This window comes from Cupressus sempervirens, chromosome 3, assembly GCF_028749045.1.
Source record: "Cupressus sempervirens isolate cs-2001-9-10 chromosome 3, ASM2874904v1, whole genome shotgun sequence".
NCBI classification, from domain to species: Eukaryota; Viridiplantae; Streptophyta; class Pinopsida; order Cupressales; family Cupressaceae; genus Cupressus; species Cupressus sempervirens.
In genome coordinates this window covers 313697564-313708508 of record NC_143120.1, presented here as the reverse complement: position 1 = coordinate 313708508, position 10945 = coordinate 313697564, and the positions used below count along the sequence as shown (strand labels likewise).

Genomic DNA, 10945 nt, shown 5'->3' with positions numbered 1-10945 from the left:
TCTGTCAACATATCTATTTTCATTGTCCACCCTTAGTACTTTGATGGCTTTTCTTGACTTGTTTTCAACATGAGTCTTGAAGCCTTGAAGCTTATTAACCACTTCATTCTTATGATGAAGGAAGAAGACCCAAGTGAATCTTGAAAAGTCATCAACAAATATGAGTATGTAGCAGCCTTGGCTGACTGAAGTCACTACAAAGGGTCCTGCTAACACTATGTGAACCAGCTGAAGAACAATTGGAGCTTGAGAAGACTTTCCTTTATCATACTTCTCCTTGAGATTCATATCCATTGAACAAGTTGAACACTCTCCCTTAGAAAATTTGATATTGGGTAGACCTTTGACCATGTGTTTAGAGAAAAGTTGCTGAAGAGAGCAGAAGTCAAGGTGACCAAACTGCTCATGCCATAAATTGTTTTGTGAATTAGAGTGAGTTAACAAGGCTTGTAAAGGACTCTTAGGCACAAAGTGGGAGAAGAAGTATAACCTCTTTTCATCGTTGACTTTCCCCATTGCTACCAATGAATCATCTCTGAGACTTCGCACCATCACTAAATCGGGAAGGAACTCAACCTTATGACCATCTCCAAAGTGAGTGATTTGGTAAATTGATAGGAGATTGGAGCTTAGATTTGGAATGTAGAGAACATCTTTGAATTCTCCATATTCCATTTCAACATGTCCTTTCCCTTCAACTTCCATTTTAGTATCATCTCCCACAAATATGTGTGGTACCTTTGACTGCTTAAATGAAGAAAAATCTCCCTCTAAAGAACCCATGTGGTAAGAGGCACCTGAGTTAAATATTCATTATAAAGAACTTGTGTTTGCCATAAGTGCTTGACCTTTACCCTTTAAAGAGGTTGGAGTTGAATCCTTGGAAGTACTTGGCACTTGAATCTTGTTCTTCTTGAGTAGATTTTCTAGCTCATCGATTCTTTTTGATTTGCAATGACGCTTATCATGATTTGGCTTTTTGCAATATGCACAAATTTTTTTTCCTTCTTTTCATTACTTCCCTTCTTGTTTGAAGAAGGACCACCTTGTTGAGAGGAGTCATGTTGTGTCTCAGATTGTGTTTTTTGCTTCCACTGCTTCTTCTTGTTGTTTCTTTTTTCCCCTTGACTAGATTTGTGCTCATCACTAGCCACTAAGGCTTTGGTCTTAGATGACTTGAGAAGTCCAAAATCCACCAAGTGAGATTGTTCAACAATCAACATGTTTGCAAATGCATCAAAGGAAGGTTTTTGGTAAGCAGATCCCACGATCAACCTATGAGTATTAAAACTTGAAACAAAGTTGGCATACTCAAAAGGTAGCTTCTTTAGGATGTGATGAATCAACCTATCATCCTTCATGGGATTTCCACAATATTTTAGAAGTACCCTATAATCATTGACTTTAATGATATAATCCTGAATTGTCTCATAATTCTTAGGATCCAAGAGAAGTAGATCATTCTCAATCTAAAATCCCTTTTCTTCATCCACTTTACCATACAACTATTCAAGTTTATCCCAAGCTTCTTTAGATTCTGAACAATTTGTAATGTGAAAGAGAAGATCCCCATGTACACAACTTCTAATAACACCTAAAGCCTATTGGTCTTGTCTTTTCCATTCAATGAGTTCTTTAGCATCAATAGGTTTGGTAATTGTACCATCAACATACATGCAATATCTTTCCATGTAGAATAGTTGCATGAAGTTAAAGGAGGACATTTAAAACCCATAATGCAAAAAATGAAAGAGCACAAAATAGAGACACAAAAAACATAGTACACACCTCCCCTATTCACTCAATCAAAAGACCCTGCCAAAAAAGATGCTTGTGGCACTTTATAGGTAGTGTGTTTACAATGGGCCACTTGTCAAAAAAGAACAAAGTGGACTTTCTAATTTTTCTTTTACAACTACCTTATGAGGCTAAAATCCATCACTTAAGCATTGTAGCTTAGTTTTACAACAATTCTGAAAAAGAATCAAAGCTTTACAATGCCAAAGAAGGCCTAATTCTGAAAGTGAGAAATTGGTCCACACAACCTTAGAATCTAACTTTAGATCTAGAAAGTAGAAAAAAAATGCGTTTTCAAAAAAATAGAACTTGAAAAAGTGACCAGATGTGCCCGTACGAAGCTTCTGAAGTTGCAAAATGCAGGATTATGCAAGTATAGTTTCCAAAAAATGCAATTTATGCAAAATTTATTCTCCAAAACTAGAAAACAAGACCACCACTAAAAAATTTAGAAAATTATACTTGATTTCAAAAAAAATTACACCTGAATCAGAGTCTGGATGTCTGAGATATGAGCTCACAAAGTTAGGCTACCAAACTGAAAAGCAATCAAGAGAGGGGTCTAGAGGAGAAACTGTGAGTCTAAATTTGATAGTCTAACAACCATCAATGTAGTTATAAAATGGCTAGGAATGGCGGTCAGACGACTGTCAAATTTAACCTAGCATTCTGCTGACGTAAACAAAAAATTTCATGCTCTAGATGAAGTGACTGCTGAGTCAGCGGTCCATACTGTATGGAAAAGTACACGTGGTAGATCTGTATGGTGATGTGTTGTGTCCAACTGGTGGCTGATGTGGCAAGTAATGCCGAGTTCCACGTGGCATGTGGCAGTCCTAGATGTTGAGGTGGTAGATCTGTGTCAGGGACACGTGGCAGAATTCTACTTGTATCATGTTAAGGCTAGAAAGTGCCACGTCGCAGCTCCGTATTTGGTTGCATGGTGTCATTGTAGGGATTTGCGGGCAAAATATTTTTTTAAAAAAAATGTTGCTAGATTTCCACTAAACAGTTGGCTGAAATATGCGCTCTCGCTATCAAGAATTGCAAACACCCTATCCAGAATCTCCTTTATGGGCTGGAGGTATGGATCATGCCAGATTTTGCAATGTGGTAGGTGTGGGGAGATTCACTGACGTTGCCAGAGCTACAAATCTACAACTATCAGAGATGGGAGTCTAGGTCAGAATCCTTAGTTCATCATCAAAAATGCACAGGCAGAATGATCTCACATTGGTGGGGATAGGGAGGTTTGTGCTATTTAAAAGTAAACTATTGCATAGCATAAATCAAATAGCGTGCCAGGGGTTCAGCTCTTGTCGGTCTGTGGTTGGCCAGAAGTGGTGTGCCATTGTGTAATAAACAAGGCCAATTATGTGGTGGCCACTTGGGGAATATTCTTGGTCAGGCAGGGTTATTTATCGTAGCAGATGTGGTACGACTGCTGTTGCAAAATGATTTATGCAGTACGATCGCTCCTCAATATAAATCTTGTGACAAATAATAAATCCTCCAAATGGCAGATCTGAGGTGTCACTGCCCAGGTCTACTAAAAAAAAATTCCACAAATTTCCACAAATACTGTGATGGGAAATAAATAGTAGAAAATAATAAAATTGTAGATCTGAAATTAATCAAATGAATCTGCAAAAATGACCATACCCATACTGCAAATCGAGGCTTCGGGTTTTGATTTGCACAAAAATTTTGCCTCACGGTCGACTTTTGGCCAAGGTAGTTGAGCTTATAGTCAATTTTTACTAATTTAGCATTCTAGATGCAATGCAAAGGTCAGATCTAGTGCTGGACACTCCAAATTTCTGTAACACTCCAAATTTAGGCTGAGGTGATGAAGGAAGCAAGAGGTCTTGAATGGCTATGTGATGAGAAAGTCTCCAAGTTTCTTTGATATCATGTAAGAATTTTCCTAAGGGAAAAATGCACCCAAGAATTAAGAACTCAAACACAAGCACACAGTAGACCAAAGAGAGAGAGAGAGTATGATTAGAATAACAATGTATTTGATAACTGGTTCATCATGAGAGTACACTAGGAGTGCCTGAATATAAAGGCCTCAAGAGAGCTTCTAGAATGCATAGAAGTTAGCATCATGATGTGTCATACAACCAAGCACATGTCCACCAGATATGGGTTATCCTCCATTAAGCACGAAAGTAAGTGTGGTGATGAGAGGATAAGCCTACAAGGGTGTGACACACAAAATAGTGTTGTAGACACCATGTGCTAAAATAGAGTTGCATACTCCTGTGGTGTCTACATGACAACTCAAAAGGTGTGCAAAATCCTAAGTGTCTCACAAATAAAAATAACAAAATAATTAAATAATGCATTAACCTAAGTAAACTTAAGTGTAAATAGTAAAGTATTTATTTACACCAACAATTCCAAAGTCTACCATTCCTTGCATATACCTAGGTAGTTGGAGTTAAATTTCTTGTTGTAGCATCTAGAAATTCAAATATAGAAAGCAATCACCTGTACCAATTGGAGCTAATTGGCCAAGCATGATCTTCTCTATAACAGCCCTTAGAGGGTCTTCTTTAGAAAAAACAACAACATTGAAAATAATATCAACTATTTCCTCAAATGAAAATCATATAATTGGCCCTATATCATTATGATTAATACCATGTCTAGTAATGGTCATTAGATGGCCTTGATATGTCATTGTGTCACATAAAATGGCTAAATGCCCATAGTTCACATATGACCCATCAAAAGAAATCACAACACAAAGCTCATCTAGAAGAGATTTTTGCACAACCTTAATTACAAGCACCTCAATTACTTTAATCAAGTGATTAATTGTTGTCCTTGTAGCATCAACATCTTCATGACACATAATAGATAACATGTTCACCCCTTTTATGTCCAACATCCATTCTGTCTCAGGCTAAAATGCTTCATTCTCATAAAACTTGTTAATTTTTCTAGATTTTATAAACACTTTATTAATATTTGGAATGGATTGGAGGGCCATTTTTGTGAGTATATTACTCTCAATTTTATTTAGGAAAAAATTAGCTTCAAATTTTTGATCTTGTACTTTACCTTTAGGAGCCTCTTTATTAATAATACATAGATGAAAAATAACTTTTTCTATATTATCATCATAAAAAATGCATGTCAAATGATCATCAAACTCAAGGTTTATTTTTTCTACAATGTCTACCATACGTAGCTTCTTATCAACCATCATCTCTCTATTCAATTCAATGCACAACAACCATAGAGATATTTTTTTAGGTGCAATATCCTCATCTAGAATTTCAAAATAAGATTTGACAAAATTAACATCCTCTTCTATGATTGTGCTCACTAGATCTGGATCATATCACACTTTAGTAGCCTCTATAACACTCTGTAAGGTTGTGTTCTAGAACATTGGTCATTGTTTGCTCTTTCTTTTTTCTTGTTAACCTCTAGCTTTAGATACATTGAAGGTGATGGTGTTTTTCTTTTCTTTTCCACATTTATAATTTCTTTAAGCTAAGGAACACCCAAAGTAACATTTTTGGCATTAACACCAGCATAATGGGAAGTATTCAACGTCATCTAAGTAGCTAGTTCACCAATAGATTGTGCTACCACACATCTAATCATCTCCCCTAGGGCTACTAGAGACTGAAGGAAACATGATTCAATCTCACAAACTACTGATTCAAATGCTTTCTTGGTAATTTGATACTCCTTCAATACACATATACTTGCAAATGTACTACATAGTAAAATATTGAAGAAAAGGGTAGCATTCTTCTGGGCCTCAATACTGATTCAATCATTGCCTGGAACAACCTTTAGCTTTCCTAAAGTTTTTCAATTGCTTCTACAATCTCCATAGGATGCATATTTGATCATTTCCTTGGATCAATTTTGAACATCTTTTGGGCATTTCAAATGAGCCTTTTTAGATTTACAAGCATTGACCATGAGTTATCACCAGTAGGAGCAATCTCCATGCCTAATTGCTATCTATCTAACTCTAGATTTTTCACTTCTACATCAAAAAAATTTTGGAACTCCTTGATGGTTTTTTTACCATCTACATGTTCTGGTAACATGTAGCCAGGATTCCAATTTTCTTTATCAATTTCATATCTATAATCATTTTCAAAGGCTTTCTTGTTCATCTTTAGATAATCAAATGTTTGTGACTTAATCCAAATGACATTCATACCATCCTCACCATACAAGAACTAGATTACAACACTAAGTGAATTCCTAACAATCCTATCACATTTAATCATGATGTCTTCCATAGTTTTCACAAGGTGACACTATATATACCCTATCTCTAATGTTTTCATTATAGTATCTATCAAACCTTCACATCCTCCATTGCATGGAAAAAGAACTCCTAAGGAGTCAAACCATGCAAATAGGAATTCTCCACAAATCCTTGATTTTTTGGGCCTTTATCATCCTTTGTAAAATGTGATAGATTTCTTCCATCAAATCCATATGGAATTTGCTTCCCTTCTACATTTTGTTATCCCACACAAGTAGTCATTTGAGATATGCTAATGAAAATTTCTTTAGACCCAATAGTAACCATAGCCTTCAAATTGTTACTCTCAAATATAATTTTTTTTGCATTGCTTCCTATATCATCACACACATTATTTAACACCTAAAAAGGAAAATAGAAGACACATAGGTACACGACAAGGAATTAATAAAAAATTGATATATTTTATATATACATTAAATAGAAATGCTATGATTCTTTAAATTGCTTCAATTTTAATGTTGAATATATTATAAGTCCCAAAGTTGCTACTATTTTTTAAATGAGCTATATGTTCAATATTTATCATAAGTTTGTAAATTGATTCAATTTTAAATGTTTTTTTTTTAAACATTTCTAAAAATTGTAACTTCAATGAACTATGATTCAAGTTGTTATTTTTAATGGAAATTGTTTATATCTAACTAATTCAAGATACCTAATTTACTCTACTTTCAAAGAAATCCATCATTGGTCAGCCAGGTTCTACCTCTAATTGCTTGTCCGAAGCATCCTTAATAAGTTACTTAACTTTATTCTTTGCTTTCAAAATCATTTCATTAATGGCTTCCATGGTTGTAGCATCAACAATTGTGTCTCCTATACCAATATTGAAACCTTGTTATAGCAACTAGTAGTTTACAAGCCACTATGTGTGACCTTAAAACTTACAAGCAACATCTAGACCAACTTCCTCTCTAAAAAATGCAAATATATCAATGCAGTTGTGGTATACATCTAGAATAGAAAGTCTCAAAATATAATTATATTCTTTTAGAGTTCTTCTATAATCTTATATTTCTCAACATTACTATCATATATATAGTCTTATATTTCTTGGCATTACTTATGTTACCTATGTGTACTTTTGTAATGTGTACACCAATCATAAGGTTGTACATGTTCTATCATGCAGTCATTTTTTTTTCCCTTAAGTTTTTTCAAAGTTTGTTTTGAAAGGAAAATAAAAAGCTTGTCTAGTGTCTTCACTTTTGATGGCCTAATTTTTCATTCACCTAGTTTGTGTAAAATTCTTGAAAAAATTAGAAAGAATTGTGTTGAAGAATAAGCTAGGGTTTGTAAAATTTTGTTTGCACTTGAGAAAAACCCTAGGCAAGTTCTTTTATTTGATCATTTCAAAGTTCTTGAAATGTATTTTTGATTTTTTTTTAAAAGTGTATTTATTACCCATGCATACGTTCCTTATCCTAAGTTTTGAAATAGTTTTGCTATTATATTGCATGAACATTTAAAATATGCTAAGTTGTGAATGTGTGAAGCAAAGGATAGTGCATGTTCACATGCTTATTTTTGCTTTAGGAATTTTTTTGTTGTGATTGTGGAAATGCAGGAAAATAGTCAATATAAACTATTAGCATATCATCATGGGGTTTAGTCAAATGTCAATTTTCTAAGTTGTAAAGTTGTGAGGCAATAGGAATGTTAAGTCAAGCTAGTTAAATGAATTATCTTATAGTTAAGATGGATACCTAGTTTCAAAGTTGTAAAGGAGTGATAAAGTGAAATTTGAAGCATCATTAATTAACAAGCATAAAGTATTAAGAGGGCTTGGTCATGACGAGGTTGCAAAGTGTTAAAAGTTAAGGGCTTGTTGTAGGGTTGCAATGACCATACATGTTTGATCAAATATGGTTGTGAAGCTATGATTGAATAAGAAGCTAAGGGTTTGCAACATCACAAGTCATATTGTAATAGAGAAAGTTTCAAGTGTGAAGTGACAAAATGGTCTTGTTCATAGTAGTCATATTTATAAGTTTTAAAGCATAAAATGACTTTTTCAATGACAAAATCTGAGTTGGATGTACAAAAATTTGAAAAAGCATAGATTTAATCTATTTTATGAAGATTGATAGGTTTTTAAGTTTACCACCATTAAATTCCAATTAAAGCTACACCCTCATCACAAAAGTTGATAAAACCTAGAAGGACTAGGTTGTTATTATCAATTTCTCAAATTGTTTGAATTTCTTAGTGATTTCAAGTGCATAAGTGATTTCTAAGCAATTTTTGTCATATATAGCATAAAAAATCAGTGAAAACATTTGTGGAAATGGCCCAAAGAGAAGGAGAATTGATCACATAAGAATTAATTGAAGTAGCACATGCTCCCCCGAGGACTCTCAACATATTTGTACAAGAATGGATGCACATCTTGCTTAGTTCCACAAATGCTTAGAATGCAAATGACCTTGCTTTCAAAGATCCATATGTAATGTGTAAAGACACAATTGTCCCTGATAGAAATAGGTATGAATTGTTTAGGTTTTTCTATAGGAACAAAGTGAAAGAAGTTCTAATTTGGAACCCTTGGATAATAAATTTGGGAAAATTAATAATGCCAGAGGTATTTGTGGACGTGAATTTGGTCAAAGCATTAACCAAATATTATAATCCTATAAATAAGTCATTTCATAGTGGGATAGAAGTGTTTTTCTAACATTGGATAAAGATACGTTAATAGAAGCATTTGATTTGGGTGGACCTATGTCATTTCCCATTGATATTAAAGATTTGAATGAGAATTTCAAGAAACATAAGAGTTTTTTATATGGGTAAAAATATGACTCGACACATTCCCAAGGTGAAGGAGGTAGGAGAAATTCCAAAGAGGAGAGATATTGACAAATTCATGCCCTTGGATTTCTTTCAGAGGTATTTTAGATTACTGTGTTTGGGATTGACAGAGTCCTAGGTACAGATGGGACCATGAATTCTTTAGGGGCATATTATGTCATGGCTTTAAATATTCAAGACCCAAATCACTATATAGGTTATGATTTTTAGAATACATCATTGAGAATATTCATAACAAAATTTTTGTTGCCCAGGAAGGAGAACTACAAGATTTCAAGTTCCCTCATTACTCCCTGCTCATGCACCTTATTTTGGCAAAGAATGTTTACATATTTATTAGATATTTTTTGAGTCAACATAATAATAGGGAGAGAGGATACCAATGCAAAGATGGACATAGGCATGATTAATGTATTGTCCATATGCAAATGTTATCTCTTTCTATAATGATTTTGTTTATCAAATTTTGAAAATGATAGGTTGTATAATTGAAAGAGTTCTTAGAAATATTAGGAATATTTGTTAGACCTAAATCGTGCATTGATGTTGGAATATTACTGTGTTTGGGATTGACAGAGTCCTAGGTACAGATGGGACCATGAATGCTTTAGGGGCATATTATGTCATGGCTTTAAATATTCAAGACCCAAATCACTATATAGGTTATGATTTTGTAGAATACATCATTGAGAATATTTATAAAGAAATTTTTTTTTCCCAAGAAGGAGAACTAAAAGATTTCAAGTTCCCTCATTACTCCCTGCTCATGCACCTTATTTTGGCAAAGAATGTTGACATATTTATTAGATATTTTTTGAGTCAACGCAATAATATGGAGAGAGGATACCAATGTAAAGATGGACATAGGAATGATTAATGTATTATCCATATGCAAATGTTATCTATTTCTATAATGACTTTGTTTATCTAGTTTTGAAAATGATAGGTTGTATAATTGAAAGAGTTCCTAGAAATATTAGGAAGATTGTTAGACCTAAATGGTGCATTGATGTTAGAAAAAAATTGACTCATGATTGGGTTAGTGTTTTCTTGTTTGAAGAGTATACTATTATAAGAGTCTTTGGGTGTCCTCAGCCACCCCACATTTTTCCCAAGTATGTTCCTGAGAGGTTAGGATTGGTAGAAAATTTCTAGCAACTAATTTCTTTAAATAGGGAGTATTTGGGAAAGGGTGTCAAGAAGGGGACATTTTTGTGCAAATGGAATAGAGTGGGGGATCTTAAGATTGGAAAGAATGTTATTTAACAATCCAATTGATTTCTACAAAATTATAAGATGCCAATTGGGCCAACTAGAATATATGATCCCTGTAGTGTAGTAAGGCATGCTTTGAAAAGAATGAGAGGATATAATATGCCCTCTACAAAGCCTATGTGGGAAGAGGATATTAGTGTTGATGTGTTGAGTGAGGATTTTTTTAGGGAAAGAATGATCAAATGCAAAGACATTTTAAGCTATAAGTGAGAAATGGGAAAGGAAGACCCATCTTTTAAAGGATTTTATCCTAATGAGGAATATTGGGTCAAACTGATTAAGTGTGTTGACACTTTTGATGAGTTGGTAGCTCAAGTCCTCGAGCAAATTAGGAAGAAGATTGATCTAGAGTATGTTGACGATGAATATAAAGTGGAGGTATCTAATAAAGAGGATCAACTTGAAGATGACCAGCCTGAACAAGATGTTCAAGATGTTCTTGAGAGTTTTGCATGGACAAAAAAAAGGCATAAGAAGCAAAATATGGTAGACATGCTAGACAAGGCTCAACAAAAGGATCCTACCAAGGGGAAGTAAGTACTTTGATGATGTTCAAAGAAGAATCCTAATGTCTTAAGCATCTGAGAATGAGCATAGAACAAAGAAATTGCAATTAGAGGCACAAATACTTGATGATAGAATCATTGAGGCTAAGGAGTTTACGGATGATGAAAATTTTATTAAGTCAAATTAATTCAAAATATTCCTTTTTTAAAATAAAGAGAAATGAATTGAAATTGCAAATGAATC

At 33.9% G+C, this 10945-nt stretch overlaps 1 pseudogene; it reads right to left on the bottom strand.

The window, feature by feature from the left end:
• Positions 1–4264: 4264 nt before the first annotated feature.
• On the bottom strand, positions 4265–7517 carry LOC149566244 (DNA-directed RNA polymerase II subunit RPB1 pseudogene; annotated as a pseudogene).
• Positions 7518–10945: the final 3428 nt, after the last annotated feature.